Source organism: Aotus nancymaae, unplaced genomic scaffold (genome assembly GCF_030222135.1).
Source record: "Aotus nancymaae isolate 86718 unplaced genomic scaffold, 86718_ANA_hifiasm-v0.15.2.pri h1tg000002l, whole genome shotgun sequence".
Taxonomy (NCBI): domain Eukaryota; kingdom Metazoa; phylum Chordata; class Mammalia; order Primates; family Aotidae; genus Aotus; species Aotus nancymaae.
This window is the reverse complement of record NW_026988413.1, coordinates 23,114,872-23,136,218: the sequence shown is the minus strand read 5'-3', so window position 1 is coordinate 23,136,218 and position 21,347 is coordinate 23,114,872. Positions and strand designations below refer to the sequence as shown.

The 21,347-nt window shown below is 39.8% G+C and overlaps 1 protein-coding gene across 1 annotated transcript in view; it reads left to right on the top strand.

Moving 5' to 3' along the window:
• EXOC4 (exocyst complex component 4) overlaps window positions 1-21,347 on the top strand; it is an 819,820-nt gene that overhangs the window by 697,210 nt on the left and 101,263 nt on the right. The gene's annotated exons all lie outside the window — the stretch shown is intronic.

Here is a 21,347-nt window from a genome sequence, read left to right as displayed (position 1 = left end):
CAAGGGCAAAAACTGTCTCAGAGCTCAGGGCTGTGCACACGGCTGACATCCTCATTTTAACTTGATATAAAGCTAATCTTTTTATTAGAGTCATAGAAGTGATTAAGGTGCTGGAAAATAGAGACAATGAAGACAACAAGTATTCTGGAAAAAGATGGCTAAGAGATAACAATTACAGATTTCAAGGAAATTAAGGAATAGAATATGAAATTAGGGGAAACCTGTTTTTCTATCAAGGACCAATGACTTAGAGAAAAATAATTTGAAAACTTTAGGGCACATAAATTTTAATAACTATAAAATTATATTTAAAGCATTACTTCAGGAATATGTATAGCACAGTTAAAATAGAGACAAAGAAAACATGATATGAAGAAGGCATAAAGGAAAAGGCAGATTTATTATTTATTTATTTATTGAGACAGTCTCACTGTGTTGCCCAGGCTGGAGGGCAGTGCTACAATCTCAGCTCACTGCAACCTCTGCCTCCTGGGTTCAAGCGATTCTCATGCCTCAGCCTCCCGAGTAGCTGGGATTACAAGTGGCGCCACCACACCTGGCTTTGTGTTTTAGTAGAGATGGGGTTTCATCATGTTGGCTAGGCTGCTCTCAAACTCGTGGGCTCAAGCGATCCACCCACCTCGGCCTCCCAAAGTGCTGGGATTACAGATGTGAGCCACCACATCCAGGCCAAAAGGCAGATTTAGCCCCTTGAGTGCTCACTACATGTATGGCCTCATGCTGATGAGGCCCCTTGAGTGCCTATCCCTAGGGCCAGTGCAGGGTAGGAAGAAGGGACTGAAGGAGTGGGCTTCTGAGGGAGATCATAGAATCTTCACTATAAATCTTTTAAAAATATTACTGCATATTTATACTTTTATTCTTATGTCTTTTATTAAAAATATTACTTATTTTGAGACAGTCGTGCTATATTACCCAAGCTAGTCTTGAACTTCTGACCTTAGGTGATCCTCCCATCTCAGCCTCCCAAGTAGCTGGGACTACAAGCACACACCACCATGCCCAACTCTAAAAGACTGCTTTTTATCTGATGATAAAATTATACAAGTTTATTCTCAGAAATCTATAAGAATAGAAAATGTGTCCACCAATTAAGGATAGTTTGGGCACGGTATTACTTTTGAGCAGATTCTGCAAAAGGAGGTATCCTTAAAGGCCCCTTCAGCTTTGTAATCCCATAATATCAGGCAGTTCTATTACAAGCAGCAGTTTAAATTATCCATTTTATCTCCCAAACCCACTCTGTTCCCTTCTCCCCTCTAGAAAAAGTCAGAAAGAAGTGATGTTTTCCTTGCTAATTGCAAAATGAACAGCTCTAAAAAAGGGACCACTTGCCTCTTTTCCTGGTTCCTTTAACTTGCAAATGTAGAGCTGCTAAGTTAGGTTATTTAGTAATATTTGGAATGGGTGCTCTCATTTAGTATGTCATTACTGTCTAATATTTAATGCTACAGTCTCTTATTTCTAATGACACAGCATTCTGGATTTCTATTCTGTCCATTCTAAAAGGGCTTCTTCACACAGCAAGATAGTACATAACCTCTGTGGCAAACCACTGAGTGATTCACACATGCTAACCTGGTATCAACTGTTTTCAAGAGGAGAAAGATGCATTCTGAGTTATGCTTAACTTTATAATTGCACAATTTAGCTGTTGTGTTCATGTCACTGAAAGTACCCAGTAAAGTTGATGTCTAATTCATGCCTATAATCATCTCTCTTATTCTGACAAAGATCTCTTCTACCACGCCTGTTAATACTTTGCCTCATGTGCTCAGTTCCATTTTATAATATAAGTTGTACCCTCTCAGTTCCTTGCAGGGTGATTATTCCACTCAGTGAGTGACTAAAGTAACTGTCAGCATTTTGAGGATCAGTGCAAAACCCAAGTGAACTGTAATCACTACTTGTGGTGTCTTTGCTAAAACAAAGCATCAAACAAGCTTGGTTTATCTTGCTAACAGCAAGCCTGGCTCACCCCCACTTGCCTGCTCTTTGAATTTCCAAGAGAGATGCCCATTGATGTTTATAATTTGAACAAAGCAGGGGATTCTCTGATAATGGCTTATTTTGGTTGCTGTATGTCAGGCTGACTCTAGAAAGAGAACAAGGGGAGAGCTTTTTATTAATTTTTTTTTGAAAAGTGAACCAAATGATTACTGCCACAAAAGTATTTCCAAGTCCAGAGATTAGATAGAGAACATGAGGAAAATGCTCAGCAGGATGGGAAGAAGCCAAGATAAGAAGATCTTTGGTTTATTTCTTGTTCTACATTCTGTTAACTATTTCGTATGGTAAATGCCATGTTTTATTAAGCTTAAGAAGCTATCACTGTGATAAGGTGGAAGAAGTTTGCACAAAATTATTTTCAGAGTAGAATATCTCTTTGGATAGAACAATAGTATTCTCATCCACCTGAACATTTCATATCAGGTATTACATTTAGAAGAAAGTAGAGAAAAAAGTGCCACATTTTAGTGGTGGAGCATGGCTAGCTCTACATTGTACAGGAGATTAGAACTGATGATTTTTTTCCTAAGGTAATTTTTTCATCTCGTTTAGTATTTGCCTATATGTTACTCTGTCTCCTTTAGCCATAAAAAAGTCTCCTAGTCTTATCTAGCTCCTGACCACACCAAAGGTACCACTCTTGCATTTGTCCTACCACACAGTCTGTGGTTCCCTGTTCCATCTCCTCCGGTATTCTCCCCTCAGTCTTTCTGACACTGGTTCTACTTAAGATTCTTTCAGTTGAAAGTCACAGAGTTAATTGAAGGAAAAGAATGCATTGACTCATACAACTGATAAATCAGAGGACTTCAGGAGTGGCTAGATCCAGAGGTTCCCAAAATACCATCAGGTCCCAGGCATGCTTACACACCTGCTCCCTCCCTCCTTTCCCTTGACCCCCACCTCGGTCTCAGTCTCCTACCCTTACCCCTAGAAGACCCTTACATTCAGGACCTGCTTTAACAGATGTGCTTTCAGTACAAGGAAGGTGAGCAGGATTATATTTAGCCTTTGGAATTCAGGATCTAAGTTTCTACATATTTTCCTGCATTAATCACAATTTCAGCCATGTAATAAAGGCACAAATAATGCCTACTCTTTGTAATGTCTGCTGTTTGTAAGATCCCTAAACAAAGACTCCAAAACTGTTATCATTAAGAAAATTCTCAGAACAAAATATGGCCTACATAAAAATTGTTAGACTATTTTTCAGTTAACATTAATGACTTTCTTTTGCAGAGTAACCTTTTGTTTTAAAGATGGGTTGTTTTTAAAAATAGACTACACAGAATTCAAAGGAGGCTCAAGGGCTTATTTTGTCTCCATTGCTTCCTTAGGGAGGCTCTTCTCTCTATCTTGGATTCTGTAAAAATCTCTGGGATAAAAGAAGAGATTCTACAACTCCCTTGATTATATATCCTGCTCCTTACCATCTAGTAAGTCTTATTTCGTTGTTTTTTTTTTTTAAGTGAAGCCCCTGTGCTTCAGTCTAAGCTTCATTCTTCTTTTATACTCTCTTCAGAAATTAAATAACGACTATTTTCTCTATGGAGTACTATAATCCATCCAAAAACATTTCTATGGCCTTGTACTTCTCTGTGTCTGGATTTTCAAGATTTTTGAGCCTGTGACGATCCCAATCTGTGAGTCAGGGACACCCAAATCTAGTAGGATTAGGAGCCCTGGTCAGGCACAAGTTCGCTTTCTTGGATGATGATTTGGCTGTTGGCTTTTGTGAATGTGAGCCTTAGAGTAGGGCTTACCCACTCCAGCTCTCTCAGTTCCTGTTGCCGAACTTCTTGCTAAGTCCACATACATGAATAATAAGAGGAAGAAAAACCATGCCCTAGTCTTTTTCAGTCTGAGCAGCCACAAAGTTAAACGTTCTTCTGATTTTTAGGGCAAATAAATCTCATAATTTGCGTTGCCAGAATTGGTTTGGAAATTGCAGTATTAATCATACAATTATTTATTTCTTTCTTTCTTAAATTATTGTTAGGCATCTTGGAAATCATCTGGTCTAGCTCAGTTATTTTGCATATGAGGAAATTAAGGCCTCAGTGGTCATACCACATGTCTGTGCCAAACTGGGACAGAACAGGTCTTCAGATTCCCAGTTTAATTTTCTTTCTACTACATCAGAGCCACTAATGTATTTCATGCCATATTCATATTAAACCATTCCAGCAAGTTGGACATATTTTATTTCAATGGAAGCACTTTAATGCTTTCAAGTAACTTGTGATCATTTCTGATCATTTTCTTGTGCCTAAACACAATATTTAGGCGTATTTCTATGTCTAAATATATGGAATTATTGTACAGTTCCCTCTTGAATTCCATCTTAGTTGCAGTAAAACATTTCTGTAATTTGCCACTCTCTATTTTTGTTTTGCAAGTATTTTCTAAGTTAGAAACTCCATCTGTCTTCTTATCATGCTGTGTAATATATTCTAGATATTGCATTGTCCTATATAGTAGCCACTAGCCTTGTCTGGCTATTTAAATTTAATTAAAATTAAAAATGTAGTTGCTGTGTCATACTAGCCACATCTCAAATACTCAGTGGCTGTTATATTAGACAGTATAGGTATAGAACATTTTTATCATCACAGAAAGTTCTGTTGGGTGGTGCTGTAGATATCTCATCACCTAGGTCATTGATCAAGGTTAAAAATAATGCCAGTCCATACACTCAGCCTTTGAAAGATACTTGAAATGCCGGCCTGGTTCTGTCAGAACATGGTGAACTACTCTAATTGTCCATCCTAAGATCACGTGTACCCTCCTGAGGAAGGTTACGTTTTGGGCTCTGCATTATCAAAATTTCTCCTCTTGATGTTAACTGATACTAAAGGGAAAAGGTTTCATGATCAAATAGACTTGGAAAATATTAAAGACCATTAAATATATTTCAATACCAGAAAACTTCTAAAATCTTTAATATATTCACCAGATGATTAACAGCAGTGGGATGTTTCTTAAACTTACTTTTCAGTGGAATTCTTTTGTCCCAGACCGTCTCACAGGGCTTTTCGTCCATGAAACAACTTCTGGGCGACACTGCCTGATGCTGTATTTATATAATTTGTTTAGAATATTTTATTTCTCCCAACACCATCAGGCTCAGGGCAGATGTCTCACTATTGCGGTAACCTAATTTCATATTATTGGCAAATTTGCATACCATCAGATTACTTATTTAGCAATTTGGTTATCTGATTATTTGATTCATTTAGTGATTTTTAGAAATGTTCAAGTCTACCAATATAAAATGACCGTGGTTTCCCTTTCTTCCTGTTTCAAGCTTGGCTACTGCTATACTTACTCTTTTCCAGTCATTATGTTTTACTCACAATCCTCAAAGATTCTAGCTACAATTTTATAACACACCCCAATTCATGGAATAATATGAATATATCCATTGTGGGGCTCCTGAGATTGATTTATGATAAAAGTTTTGTTGTATAATATTTTTAGATTTAGTGTAAAGTTGCAAAGATAGTACAGTTAATCTCCTATCTCTCTCATCCAGTTTCCCCTATTGTTAATATCTTGTATTAGTATGATACATATGTTACAACTAATAATATTAGCATGATACATATGTTACAACTAATGAATCCACACTGATACATTTTTATTGATGAAAGTCTATACTTAGTTCAAATTTTCTTAGTTTTTCTCTGATGTTCTTTTTCTGTTCTAGGATCTCATCCAGGATGTATCACATTTATATCACAGTTTTCCCATTTCACAGTTATCACATATATCACATCATGATGTCTCCTTAGGCTCATCTAGACTGTGACAGATTCCCAGATTTTCCTTGTTTTTTTATGACCTTGAGAATTTATAGGAATTCTGGTTGGGTATTTGTAGAATCTTCTTCAATATGGGTATATCTGATGTCTTCATGATTAGACTGGGCTTTTGAGTTTTTGAAAGGAAAACTAAAGAGGCAAGGTACCATTGTCATGAAATTGCATCATATTAGCGATATGATAGCACTTCCGGGTGCATATTAGCAATGTAACTTATTACTGATGAGGGCTGGGATTGGTTTTGTGCCTCCAATTGTGTAGTCCTCTCTAGGCAGTTCCTTCCAAATTCTGGATTGACTCTCCACTCTCCCATTGCTTATCTTTCTAGCCGCTATTTTTTAACATGATAGATGCATCTTATTATAAGCCCACTGTTTGGAGAATTTGAATACTTGCTAAGAAAAATGGTTGTCTACCTTAAACAATTACGCAGTTGATATGATCTTGTGGGTCTGAAAGACTGTAGGAGAAGCTGTTTTTTTAATACCCTGAGCCACTTAACTAAATCCTGTAGCTACTTTTTGGTTGCTACGTGTGCTAAACATCCCTTAGTAAATGTATATAACCATTATTAATTTCAAACAAAGCCATGCTGAGATTAAAAGAGTTTAACTGAATTTCTTCACTAAAAATAAAGTCTTATTTTAACCCATTTTAATTAAACTGTAATGTGCAATGTGGACTAAAAACCCATTCATAAGTGGAACTCGCTTCCTGAGGTAAGTCTTTTTAAAGTAGGAGATCTTACACTGAGCTGCACATTGGTTATAATCAGTTAGAGAGCTTTAAAAATACTGATGCTGAGTCCACTCCCAGTGATTTTGATGTAATTGTTCCTAGGTATGACATGGGCATCAAGCTACACCCCAAACCAATCAAATCAAATCAGAGGCAGAGAACCTATGTTCTAAAGGAGTGGTTTTCAGCCTCACCTCATTAGAAATGCCTGTGCTTTGTAACATATCCCCAGGCAATTTTAACAAACAGCCAAGTCTGAGAACCACTGATATAGAGCCCCTAAAAACTTCTTCAATTTCTGTCACTCTCTATATTTGGGAAATGCTTTGTAATTATTTTGCCAGTTCTTCTATCCTCTGAAGCTTGAGATTAGCATGATTTCCCATTTCACAGACAAGAACAGTAGGCATGAAGATACGTACTTTGTGTCCATGCCAGAGTTGGGACCACAGCCTTGCTTAGCAGTTGTTAGCTGAACTGCCACCCAAATCTGATTAAAAACAAAAATGTTCCTCTTACACTTTTCAAGCCAGATAAATGGGAAGGGCACAAGGAATCTGTGTCTCTCAACATAAAAGGCTGCAGTTGCCAAACCAATGGAATGAATGTGACATGTCATTGAAATTGTATCATTGAAAATAAATGGAAAAGGCCCAGGTGTCGGTCCACCCCCATCCCCCAGGTGCCTGATTGTGCAGTATTCCAGGATGTCTTTATGCATTGCCTGTGGTGATTGAATATTTTCTATGAGGTGGAACGTGAATTCTCTCATGCTAGAGCTCACTATCATGGACCCTTTGTGCCTTAATAGTAAATGAAAAATAAAATGCAAATCCCCCAGCTGTTTGTTTTTCTGCCTTGGCACAAATGAGAATAAAAATTTCTCTACCTAGGATCTCATGGGAAGCTGTCATGTTTCAGGTTTGCTTTTGTCAAACCATTAAACCAGAGTTTTCCTTGTCATAATTTCATCTGATTCTTTTTAATTAGAACTCTATGCGTGGTAATTCCTCTCCCGCTTCAGTATTTACAAGTTTCAAATATTTGTTGACTGTTATCAGACAGCTCCTCCTCAGCCTACCTTACATGTGTAGTTTCTTTAATCACCTTTCTGTGGTTAGACTTTCCATGCCCTTCATTGTTTTTCAGTCTTAGTCATCGTTTTCCTAAGCTGACTCTCATTCTGTGGCTTCGTTTCTATCATTCTTCTTTTATTGATGATACCTTCCAAATTCATTGCCATTGGTTGATTTCAGGATCATGCTATTTACTAAGAAAATTAATTTAGCATTGGCATTATATTTTGTTCATGAGTTTTTCACCCACTGTCTGCCTCTAAATATATGTTGGCCCTATCTTATTAACATTACTTATACTTTGTATGAGCCTTTCTCTCTTTGGGAGGCCAAGGCAGGTGGATCACGAGCTCAAGAGATCGAGACCATCTTTGTCAACATAGTGAAACCCTGTCTCTACTAAAAATACAAAAATTATCTGGGCGTGGTGGCACATGCCTCTAGTCCCAGCTACTCGGGAGGCTGTGGCAGGAGAATCGCTTAAACCTAGGAGGCAGCGGTTGCAGTGAGCCGCAATCACACCACTACACGCCAGTCTGACGACAGAGCGAGACTCCGTCTCAAAAAAAAAGATAAATAAGTAAAATTTTTTTTTAAATGATGTCCAAATATATTTCCATGTTGTGCTCAATGTCACAACTAGTGTTTTGTGGGAACAAAAGCACCAACTGATAATTTTATGATGATCCAGTTTTGTTCATTTTCAGTCTTAATTATACTCTGTTTATATTTACAAACTCATTGAAACTTATCATAATGAAGAAAGTATTGTGTGGAAAGCCCCTGTGCTTAGTGTGTTCACCTGATTGGTCTTAGCCCTCTTCTGAAACTCACGTTGTTACAGGAATGGAGATGCTGCTTATTCTTTTGTTTAAGGAATACCATCCGGACCTCTCTATCTCCTTCTGTTTATCACGCAAGCTTCAGGTTGACCCCAGTGGGGTTCCCCATGTTCCTTGGCTTTGAGCACATTTTAAATTGCTGATACACAAGGGTTACTCGCTTTTAAGAACATATTTACTCTCTTGTTTTCCCTTTCCTATCATTGAGTGTCCTCCCTTGGGTCCCCAATCATGGTTGCTTTTGACTCTCCTCACATAGCCTTGTTCTCCTTTTAATTCATAGAATCTTTGTCATTCTTCTCTTTTAGTCCAGGAGACATATAGCATATATTTGACGTTGAAGTCAGACACACTTAAGGACAAATCAGGCAAGTTAGTGTATAACCAGGGGAAACTGTTTAGCCTGTCTGAGCGAAATAGATCTTCTCACCTGTTAAATAGAAATAATGATGCAGCCGGGGACAGTGGCTTATTCCTGTAATCCCAGCACTTTGGGAGGCTGAGGCAGGCGGATCACCTGAAGTTGGGAGTTCGAGATCAGCCTGACCAACATGGAGAGACCCCATCTCTACTAAAAATACAAAATTAGCCAGGGATGGTGCTGCATGCCTGTAATCCCAGATACTCAGGAGGCTGAGGCAGGAGAATTGCTTGAACCTAGAGGCAGAGGTTGTGGTGAGCCAAGATCGTGCCATTGCACTCCAGTCTGAGCAACAAGAGTGAAACTCTATCTCAATAATAATAATAATGAGCAGGATGATGATGATGCATACTCCTTGGGTTGCTCTATTAAATGATCAGATCAACTTGGAGTTCGTAGCAGTGTCTGATACACAGTGGGGCTCACTATGGATTTTATGGGCTTCCTACAATGAATCTTATTCCTGGAGCTCTCATTCATCGTACTGGGTCTTCCCCTTCCTTCTGCCCCTTCAGGCTTCTCTTTTATCTCAAGTTGTATGTTTGCTTTCAAAACTGTTAATACATGTGCTCCTGAATCATTTCTAGTAAATCGTGGCTCTCACTCACCAGAGCTTCCAAACTGTATCTGAGGTCATGGAAGTGTGTCTGGGAATGGGCCTGCATCTGAGGGCCTACAAGTGCTCCTCTGAGAAGCCAGGGTTGAATTTGAAAGGGTACCTTTTTGTTCTTCAAAACTCTCAGCTATTGTTGAAAAACATGTCAGATCCAACCACAGTTCACTTCTGTCAATCAGCTGGTTGTTAGTAGAGTTCATGTCCTGTGCTGAGCACTGATTAGAAAGCACTACCCCACCTCCCTCCATAAGGAGGTGATTGTCAACTGCTGAGCTACAGAAGGCTACTGCTGTGGGCATTTCAATGTAATTATGGAGTTCTAAGTACTTGCCCATAAAAAATTATGTGGCTGTTTCTTTGGAAATGCCAACATTTGTATCCATAAGGGAAATATTTTATTAAAATATGATAATATCATGGATGCTTAAGTGTGTGGCTGGGAGCTGCCCGCTGAATGATTGTATCTTCAAGCAAAACTATAAAATGGAAACAGGAGGAAGAAACATAAATGAAAAATCTCTGGGAAAGAAGAGAGGCAGAAGGAGTTGGAAAGCAAGAGAAGTCTCTAAAATGGCATGCTGAAATTGCAGAGCCAGACAGAGAAGATGGCGGAAATGCAGAATCACCCGAGCCTGAGCCGACACCCTTCACAGCAGAGAGGAGGAGCGGCTGCTGCAGCAGAGTGACTGAACAAGACATCTGAGGGGACCGATTTGGTTGCCAAGCAGAACCGCACGTTCCAGTGAGGAGCAGTGGAAGATTGTACCTGAAGGCACTGATTGTGCTATTCAATCTGGCCCCTTATCTAGAAAAACCCTTAGACACTTGGGTGCTTTAAAACCTGAGATAAGCCCAGGAACCAGTGCGAAATCATGACTTAATGAACTCCTCACCAGAGAAAGTGTGTGTCTTTCCATTCCTCACCCTTGAAACAAAGTTTAGATCTCATGCAAAATGTGGTGGGTGAGGGGAGACAAATCCTGACAGGGAAATCAGAAGGAAGATGGAGGGCTAGCCGAAGTGACATGGAAGAACTCTCCATTACTTGGTGGGATTGGATTTAGAAAAGTGTTCTAAATGTAAACTGGATGTGCTTTTTTGCAGACAGCTTCCTTGTTAATCAATAGTGCATAAAGATTTTTTCCAGACAGCCCAGGAAAATGTAGCAAAGGGGCGGATACTACAGTAATGATAATGGACTCAACATTCAGATTACATTTCAGACTTTCAGGGACCTTTATAACCAGTCATTCTTAATCTCTTATCCCTGCCTCAAGCTATAGTTGACAGACCAGCCTTTATATTCTCAGTTTTACAAGGCATGATCATGAAATGCAGAAGCTTGGCAGTTGCCCAAGGTCGAAATCATTCAGTGACAAAAATCTCTGTTCTCAGAGTGCAGACTGGTGTCTGGAAAAACAACATAATCGCCTATTATGAGTTACGAGTGACAGAGTTATGAGAACACCAAACCAGTGTGCCTTTGTTTCCCCACAGAGGCTATGCTGTTGCTCAGCCATCTCCCAAAGCTACAGCAGCAAGGCAAATGCAATGCTGTGTGTGCCTAGTGTTAACAGTATTGAATAATACACTTTAAAAGGAAGAGTGGGGAAAAATGAGCTTCACATTATTTTACTGTCTTTTAAGAAGCTGAGGTGTAAAAGCTGTACCTCCTGCCCCCAGAGGACTTATTTTGGAACCAAATTTGGTAACCATGCATTCAGGGAAGGGTTCTCTTGTAATCTTAAATTCAATACTATGATTTATATTAAATATTGTAAATTATACAATAAAAATGTAAAAGAGTTCCTTCTTCATATGGGTACAGAGATGTATCAGGTGTAGGTCTCTAAGGCACAGTGTTCCTTGTAAATAGCAGTTAATTCTGTGTACTAACATCTTTGAGCTCTGGTCGTTGAATCCTAGGTGGATTTGACTAGAGTTCTTAACCAATATCTTAATCCAATTTTTATGAAAGGAAGAATAATGAGGACTTTACTGTAAGACTGATGAAAAACCTAAGTGTCTTTATAGAAGCCAAGAATATCTGATCAGATTCAAGGAAGCAAAAATCCTGTAAATGTCAGAAAGATGTTACATGCTGCAAAACCCCTTTGGTCAAATTCATCTAAAGAAGGTACTATTTGTAGGTGACTTTTCAGCAAGTCTGTCAAAAGCTTCTTGCTACAGATAAAAATTCAATAACCTTTCACTGTGGATGTGCCACAATTATCACTCATTTAAAAACAGTCCCTCTAATAGAGTATTTTATCATGCTGGACAGTCTCTGCATTGTTCATTGTTTAGTGTTTGCTAAGCTGATGGCACTTCCACCACACTTTTCTTATCTCTACTTCTTCAGAATTGGATTTTATATTTCCAAACCAGCAAGATATGACAAGTCATTTTCTTCTCTCTTGTCTTTTAAGAAATGCAAACTTGATTTCTTTCTTTCTTTTTTTAACAATCACCACTTAAAAGATTAAAGTTATTGGAAATGTCTGTGTTAACTAGCATTAGGATGTGCAGTAGAGGCTATTGCATTTTAATGGCAATTGGGGTCTTCCCTTCTTTTTTTTTTTTGATTTTCCAATATATGTGTATTGTGTGTCTCTTTGGAACCCCCTATTCTGCTAAAGCACACGGTGTATGGCAAAGATGAGGTATTATGAAGCCTGATGTGGTTAGAAGACAAGGCAAGGCAAGTATTATCAGAATTATTATATTATAGAACCTCCAAAAGGTGGTGATAAACGATGTAAGTAGATCTTTCGGTAAATATAGACTGTCTTTATATGAAAAACTTCCTGAAAGGAAAATGATAAAGTCATTAGCCTGACACCCGAGGGAGACATGCCACTTCAAACAACGTCTCTTTCTAGCTATAGCTCATTAAAATTTTTAACTACTTGAAGTCTGAAAAATACTCTACTACCTGTGATTCTGAAAGGATTTTAAAAGATCTGTGTACTTTACCCAGGCTTTGGACTACAGTAAGGCAATCACACATCTTCCATCATTGGGAACTCTCTCCTTAGGCCTCAGGGCTTATTCCTCTGTCCAAGAGAGTCTCCCAATTTTCAGAGAAGTATAGCACTTTATTCAAGAATTTTGATGATAAGATTTTGACCTTTAATAGGTATAGTCTTTCAATAGTGATATCAGAATACTGAAAAAGATTGTGTTAGAAAATCTCACCAAAATACTCACTTTAGGATTTATGGATTATTGTTGTAAGCATCAAACAGAAATAGCATTATAGTCTGTCTTCATACATTAATAATAAGGGCTGTCCTTTAGGATTGACTTTACAAAGAAAAATATTTGCTCAAACTTTACCCAGAGACAGGAGATGCCTGTCATGTCTGCTTCTAAAAGAGGGAGTGTGACTAAAAATCCACCATCGTATTACTTGTTTAATGGTACCACAAATCCAATTAACGCATTTGTTCAAGCCAACAGCCTTTTAGCTTTTCACAGAAATCTTGGAAGTGTGCTAGAGAAACACCCCCACAAAAGAGTTTTGCATATGCTACTGTATCTGCCTCTCTCCAGGAAGCGGAGCACGGGTCACTGACAGACAGATGGCTGCCACAAGAGCCACCAGCAGCCGGAAACTCCTCCCACCAGCTCCTATTCCCGCAAAACAAACAGGAAGGGGTGCTTTTCTTGAATGTTGTGCCCAGACTTTCTCTCCCTTGACCCAGTCCTACCCATGGAATACTGAGGCAACCTGAATATCTGTTACACTCCTGCCTTAATTCTATTCCTCAGCACCAGCATTACTCAATAGAGGAGTGTGGGCTTGTCCTTGGACAAGGTACTTGACATTGCTGACAGTGTGGTTCGTATTTTAAATCCCTCATAGGTTGTTTGGAGGATCAGGTCAACCAATGTATACACAACACCTGGTCCAATGCCTACAAACAGTGATCATGTGGTAAATAGTAGTTTCTTTCTTCTGCTCCTTCTTTTTTAAGCCCTTTTCCTCATTCTTAACCACCCTGAGAATATTTTATTTCTTGCTTTCTCATTTAACTACCAATATTTGCCCATAGTGGTACTCAACGTGGAATGCCCAAGTCTGCCCTCTGTTTATTTCTCCCTGCTCCCGTCCTTCCTGTTGATAGCTGGGCCATTTTGCCCATTCTGCCTGGTAGTTTAATTTCACTCTCAAGGGAGCTTTGCTGTATTATATTTGAAATTAGATTTTGAGCTCTTAAGTTTAACAGCCTTCCAAAATCCACGTGGCCTTGAACTTAGGCATAAGGTAAGGCTGTATTTATTCAGGGCCATAATGAGTGAAACTTAAGGTTAAACTTCCTGCTCTCATTAAATGACTTCCTCTGTGAACTTGTATGTCAGCATATCAAGAAATATGGCACGATGAAGACACTGCTGAATTGTGGCTTCAGTAAAAACTGTAACAAAAATGGCAGACCAGCTAATATCAGAGCTCCCGGTAGCTCCGGAACTCAGGCCTTTCAACATCAAGGGATTCTGTCTATATTGAGCTGGGCTTTGGACTAGCTCTAGTTAAGATCTACCCAAGCTTCAGCTGGGCCTCCTCCCCAGGGGTGATGATCTGGTTAGCTGTTTACCACTTCTCTGCTGCCTAATAACACTTATGGGAGTTCTGGGAGTCTCTATTCTGCTAGGATCTTAGGAGTGTTAAGTAGGAATGGAAATTTGTGTTCTTTTTTTATTATCATTTCAGCCCATTTTAAATGTCTAGTTGGGTGGCATTAAGTACATTCACATTATTGAGTAACCGTCACCATCACCCATCTGGAGAACTTTTTCATCTTCCCAAACTAAAACTCCACATTCCTTAAACAATAATCCCTCATTTCTCCTTCCCTTCAGCCCTTAGCAACCCCTATTCTACTTCCTATCTCTATGAATGTAACTACCCTAAGTGGCCCATGTAAGTGGATCATACAGTATTTGTCCTTTCATGACTGACTTGTTTTGTTTGGCATGATGTCTTCAAGGTCCATGCATGTTGAAGCATCATGTGTTAGCACTCGCTTCTTTTTGAAAGCTGCATGAAATTCTCCCTTCATCCATCAGTGGATGCCTAGGGTGCTTCCACCTTTTGCCTATTATGAGTAATGCTCCTGTAACATGGGTAGACAAATATTTGTTTGAGTCCTGGTTTTCAGATATTTTGGGTATATACCCAGAAGTGAAATTGTGGAAATTAGTCATCTGAGATTAGATTTACTTCACATATTTTTCTACTTCTTCTCAACTGTCTGATTGCTTATATAAGTGACATCTTCTGAAGGAAACTTAAGTATTTTTCTCAGACATGATAATAATAGATGCTAAGATCTTGGCCAGGCACAGTTGCTCATGCCTGTAATCCCAGCACTTTGGGAGGCCAAGGCAGGTGGGCCACTTGAGGTCAAGAGTTTGCTGCCTTCAAATCAATCGTTACGTCTTACCACCTCTTGAAATAGAAAATAAAAAATTTGGCCAGCTGCAGTGGCTCATGCCTGTAATCTCAGCACTTTGGGAGGTTGACATGGGAAGATCTCTTGAGCTCAGGAGTTTGAGACCAGACTGGGCAACATAGGGAAACCTCCTCTCTTCAAAAAAAAAAAAAAGAAAAAAAAATTTAGCCAGATGTGGCCCCATTTCAACAAAAAAAATTTTTTTAGTTAGCTGGTCATGATCATGTACACATGTGGTCCCAGCTTCTCAGCTACTAGGGAGGCTAAGGAGGAAGGATTGTTTGAGCCTTGGATGTCAAGGCTGCAGTGAGGTATGACTGCACCACTGTACTCCAGCCTTGGCAACAGAGCAAGACTCTGTCTCAAAAGAGAAAAGAAAAGAAAAAAATTTAAAAGCCCAAATAGTGCCCTCCTTTCACTCCTAGGGAATTCAAAATTTACAATAGAAATTTAAGCTTACTGTCTTGTTCTCTAGATCAGCTGTTTATATAACGTAGGCTATATAGTCCCCCAGGAATTATTTAAAACAATACATCAAAGCATGGGAAGGAAATATGAAACCATTTATGTATGCTTTTTAAAAGTAAAACAGGCCGGGTGCGGTGGTTCACGCCTATAATTCCAGCACTTTGGGAGCCAAGGCAGGTGGATCACAAGGTCAGGAGATCGAGACCATCCCAGCCAATATGGTGAAACCCCATCTCTACTAAATACAAAAAATTAGCTGGGCATGGTGGTACATGCCTATAGTCCCAGCTATGCGGGAGGCTGAGGCAGGGGAATCATTTGAACCTGGGAGGCAGAGATTGCAGTGAGCCAAGATCATGCCACTGCACTCCAGCCTGGGCAACAGAGCGAGACTATGTCTCAAAAAAAAAAAAAAAAAGTAAAACAATCAGCAACAATGCAAGTTTTACTAATATTTAACATAAGAGACGACATGACAGCCCTCATCTGAGCCATGTGTGAAGTACTATATGGGAGGAGTCCTGCAGGAACCCTGAGGATTCCTCAGCAGGGAGAGGCTAACTTTGGCACCTTCTGCCATTTTAAAAAATTTTCAACATTTTGTAATATGTTCCAAGTAAAGTGGATTTATGGATTGCATTTTCTAGTTTTTACTAAACTCACCTTCCCCAAATGGATAAGTGACTTAAAAGGAAAACTGTGGATTGACACTATAAGCAAAAATGAACAATAAGAAAATGGCAGAGCTGGCATTGTCATTGCTCCTGGTGGGGATCTTCATCAGTCATATTATAATTATCTAAGCAGTAATAATCTAATCAGATGACTGGAAACTGGCAAAAGAACTTGTCAAAGATATTATTTGGAATATGGATTTATATCTACAATCATTAACATGAACCTTGCTCTAAGTGTATGTGTGCCTTGATGTATTACTAATACATGTTGAAGCTGTAATCATTAGGAAGACATTTAATATCACTTTTTTCATCTTTAGCTTACTTCTTGTTGATTTCTTTTCTGGTTACATTTTTAAACTTTTATAATGTATTAGTACCACAATATATATAAATAACTAAATGAACATTTACTATTAATCTGGACATAAATATTTTTCACTGTTGGAATATATAATCAAAGAACTTTGGAGATCATTGCGTTATAGGATCCTTGGGGTGTCACTTCACCAGCAGGAAACCTCTATGGCCAGTGGCGCATTTGCCTGATTTTTACTTGGGCCCACTGGGCCAACTTGGCCTGCCAGGCTGTGCTTGGCTTGCACTACCAGCCTGGTTCCCATGCCTACCAAGGGCAAGTGGAGCAGCGAGGGGGGTGTGAGCAAGTGATGGTGGGGACCAGCCACTGTGCACAGCCAGATACACTGGCCACAGTAGAGTAGGCAACTCCAGGCACCAGCATGGGCGCTGTCTGTCTGTGAGGCTGCAGCTGGACCAGGCATACCACAAGCAGCTTCTACAGCTGGCACCAGGGAACACAGTGGCACTCAGAAGCTTGGAGATGCGTAGAGCCCCAAAAAGGGTTTCACAACCCTGGCTCAGGGAGTTCCTAGGTCTGGGATCCCCAAGGGGCTACAGCTCTTCTCTCCTCTGTTCTCTGCTTCTTGTTGCTTGCAACTTGGTGAGCAAGGGGCATGTCTGAGCCCTGTTTATGTTATACCTCTTTTAGCCCTGCCATTTGGTGGGTCCCGAGTTCTTGTCCTGCATCCAGGAAGAATGAGTTACATGTTCAAATGCTGGGTGAGCAGAGTGAAGAGGAGCTTTATTGAGCAACAAAACAGCTTAGAGGAGACCTGCAGTGGGTAGCTCCTCTCTGTAGCAAAGGCATCCTAGTGAGTGTTCAGCTCTCAGCAGAGAGGAGACTCTGGGGTGAGTAGCTCCTCTCTGCAACTGGTTGTCTCATCAAGTGTTCAGCTTTCAGCAATGAGGAGACTCTGGAGTGGGTAGCTCCTCTCTGCCGGCAGGTCATCCTGTCGAGTGCTTAAGTCCGGCTGAGTCTGAGGTTTTTATGGGCTTCAGAGGGGAGGAAGTGCATGCTGATTGATCCATGGGTGGGCCTAGAAAAAGCACCCTAAGTTCCCACTCCAGACCATGGGACTGGTAGCCCAGTCCCCAGGCTTCAAACCTTCCCTGCTTAAAGGTGGGGCTTCACTGGGTACCTGCTCCTGTCCTCCCTAGAGCTTGTCTGCCTCCTGCTGCTGTTCAATGGTGCCCAGGCCGTTCATGCCAAGGGGTGCCTGCAGGGCCACACCAAGCTGCCCTCTGCACCCTCTCAGCCTCCCTCCAGGGCTTGTCTGTGCCCAAAGTCCAGAGAGGGCTGGCATGTCAGCACTGCCCTGAGTGTGCACACATCGGCGAGGCTGCAACAGTACCCAGGCTTAGCCTCAACTTTGCTCTGAAATCAGAGTGGGCACTGAGAGCAGGAAGAGGCCAGGCAGTGAGAGCAGGTACTTCTAAGCCTTCAGAGGCAGTGGGTGGCTTCCCAGGCCCCTGAGAGTGCAGAGATGCCCCGGTCCACAGCTACAGTTTGGGTGGCAGCAGCTGCACTTGGAAGAGCAGAGTTCCTGCCTGCTTCTGGCCCCCAAGAGCACAGGGAGGCCCGGGTCCGCAGCTGCAGCTCGGGGGGCCATCAACTGCTTTAGACACTATTGTCTCCAGATGAAGTTGTTATGGGACCTCAGGGACAATAGTGTCATTGCTTTTTGTGTTTTTTTTCCTTTGTTTTGTTTTTAGATGAACACTCTGAATTGTAGCAGATAATATGACATAATTAGGACTTTAGCTATCTCCAGATTCTTTTCATGTAACTTAAACTGGTGGTAAAAGATAGAGGAGGCTCAAATAGGATGGGATTGTGTGACAGAAAAGCAGACTAATAATAGTTCTTCCTCCATGGAAGCTCTTTTGTCTGTTTTAATCATTGCAAACTGAAGCATATCTTGGCCAAAGAAAGGTTCTACTGGAGTGACAGAAACCTGGCCTTTCAGTTATATGTACCTGGTACTTACAACAGACCGCCTTAGATACTTCTTGCAATTCAGTGAGTTGACTGAGCAGCTTTTCTAGCCAGAGCTCCTCAAGAAGCTGTGCTCAGCTGGCAGCTCAGTGGGGGCTGCGTCATTTGGAAAAACCGGGGGCTTCTCTCTGTGTGGTCCTTCATCTGGGCTGCTTCAATGCACACAGGTCTCAGGAAAGCTCCAAGAAGGCAAAGACGGAAGCTGGAATAGCTAAGGCCCAGATTCTGATACTCACATAACAGAACTTCAGCCGTATCCTATCAGTTGGTGTAAGCTATAAAGACAGTCATGATTCAAGAGGTAGGGAAAAGACTCCTCTTCTTAATGGGAAAAGCTGCAAAGAATTGTGATCATACTTATTCCACCACACTGGTGAATTATGAAGAAACAATACCAAAAAAGATATATTATTTATAATTAATCACTGTGGCCTGTACAGAGAGCATGTTGATTTTTTGTTGTTGTTGATTTTTTTATTTTTTTATTTTTGGCAATGTGAGGACTATATAGAGAGGCTAAAATGTGCAGTTAAAATGATGCATCTTTTTATTGTTCCTCAATGGCATACTCAAATTATCTTTATATTCATGACTTAAAATTAACTAAATTAAGTTTTCAGTACAAGTGTTCCCTAAAGTCAAAGATTTTCTTCCTTTCTTCATTAGAGATCAATTTGTAACATGTCTCATTGAATGGATTATTCACAGTGATTTTTTTTTCAGTTAGACCTCTTAGAAATAGTTTTATTTTAGAAAGGCAGAAACATTATAGACTGTTAAATGTCTGAGTGACCCTGAATAGTTCTAGGAAGGTGTACAGAATACTGATACTTCCTTAATGCCATATATGCTGGAAATTTTTAAGTAAATATGCATTAATTAAAATATCTACCATAACTTTCAAGTACTTACTTTTTAATAACTATAGTCTTTAGTCTTCAGTAAAATCCTGATGCAAAGTATAACTTAGTCCAAATTAGGATTTTCCTTGTAGAGTCTAAGGAGTTCATGCCACCCTGGTCTTTGGGAAGTCAAGATTCGTTAATGTTTATGTGGTATTTTTTGTGTTTTTACTGTTTGGATAATGGATTATTCCATCATTTCTTTTGTATACCCACCCTTTATAAAGATTATTTCTTAAAGTTTCACATACATCATGAAACAACAAAAGGCTTCATTATCAGGAGCTTCTATTAGCTTCAGCAGAACCATTTGAAACATCTAAACAGTTGAGAAATGCATCCAGTAATATACTCAGAAGGGCTAGGAAACAAGAATAGTGAAAATAGCTATTTAGCTCAAATTCATTAGAGGTTAATTAGCCATGTTGCAGTCCACTTAATTTTCTACTTTCCACACCGAATTAGTCATGTGTATTACTTAACCCAGCCACCACTGCCAGCCAGATCAGTTAGCACTACAATTCCTTTTCCTCATCAGTGCTTCACATTCTGACTTAGGTTGTAAACCAAAGCACCAGGTGGAAATCACAGCCAATCTGAATGTGCTGCATGGGGCCTCGTGATATGTCCTGTGGATTTAGATATTGACAGGGCCAGTATCAGTAATAAAATTAGTTCAGGGCATAACTCCTTGAACATAGCAGGCACTTAGTAAATGTTTTATCAAATTGAATTAAATTAACAAAATGCTTCCAGTGAGGACCTGAAATCTTCTACCCTGCTTTTATTTGCCAGATTGGCTACTTAATCAAATGAATCAACCCTTTTTCTTATTTTTGCAAGTACTACCATCCCTTTTCCTTTTTCTTCTCCCTCATGTTTCAAACACTGATAATAACAATTATTAATGTCTTATAGCACAGGGACGTTCCTCTCTAGTCATCCATTTATCTCTGTTAAGAATTTCTCTTAGGATTAAATAGTACAATTACTATTTCCACAGTATTTTGGTCATTAATGTACATATTTAAAGCAATATATTATTATATGCCTATTTTATCCCTTGCTAAATGTAGATTTTCTTTACTGAAACTGTTCTTTCTGACCTTCTACTTTGACTTTTTTTTCTTAAACAATCTTTCCTATGGTACCTACTTTGACACAGATGTCACTCACTGAATAATATATGTATTACATTCCAGAAGTTCTTTTTTAACCCAAAAGGTAGAGCATTGGCATGGCTACTGACACTGAAAGAGGAAATGAAGGTAAGGCTAAAAACAAGAGGACTTGTTAAAAGTCTGCTTCAGAGATATTTACCCTCAGATTTTTCTCCCTTACTTCATATCCCTGTGCCACTGCTCCTATCAAAAATGCAGCTGAGCACTGGAGGTTTAGTTTCTTTTTTTTTTCTTTTTTTGAGATGGAGTCTTCCTCTGTCACCCAGGCTGGAGTTCCCTGACCTTGTAATCCGCCTGCCTCTGCCTCCCAAAATGCTGGGATTACAGGCGTGAGTCACTATGCCTGGCCGAGGTTTAGTTTCTAAAAATGGTAAAATAGAGATTCCCTGGACTGAGGGACATAAGTCATAGCTGAGTGTGAGGCCTCTTACTCTGAAATTAGGCAAAGTTTACATTAATGACTGCTGAGATAAGCACCAGGATGGGGCAGGTGGAGGTGGGAGACACTAACGTCAGTGGTTCTTCAATAAAAGAGACCAGCCAGATCACCTATAAAGATGATCGCAATGCATCAGCCTTACCTCCAGACACCAAACTTCAGTCAGCCCCACTTAAATATGAGCACAGAGACAAGAAGAGTAGATGTTTGAGGAAATGTTATAGTAGGAAACAGAGAACAACTTAGAGGAAACAGGGGTTATCTAAAAAGAAGCAATTTAGAGGGAACAGGGATTATCCAGAAATTAAGAAAAACTG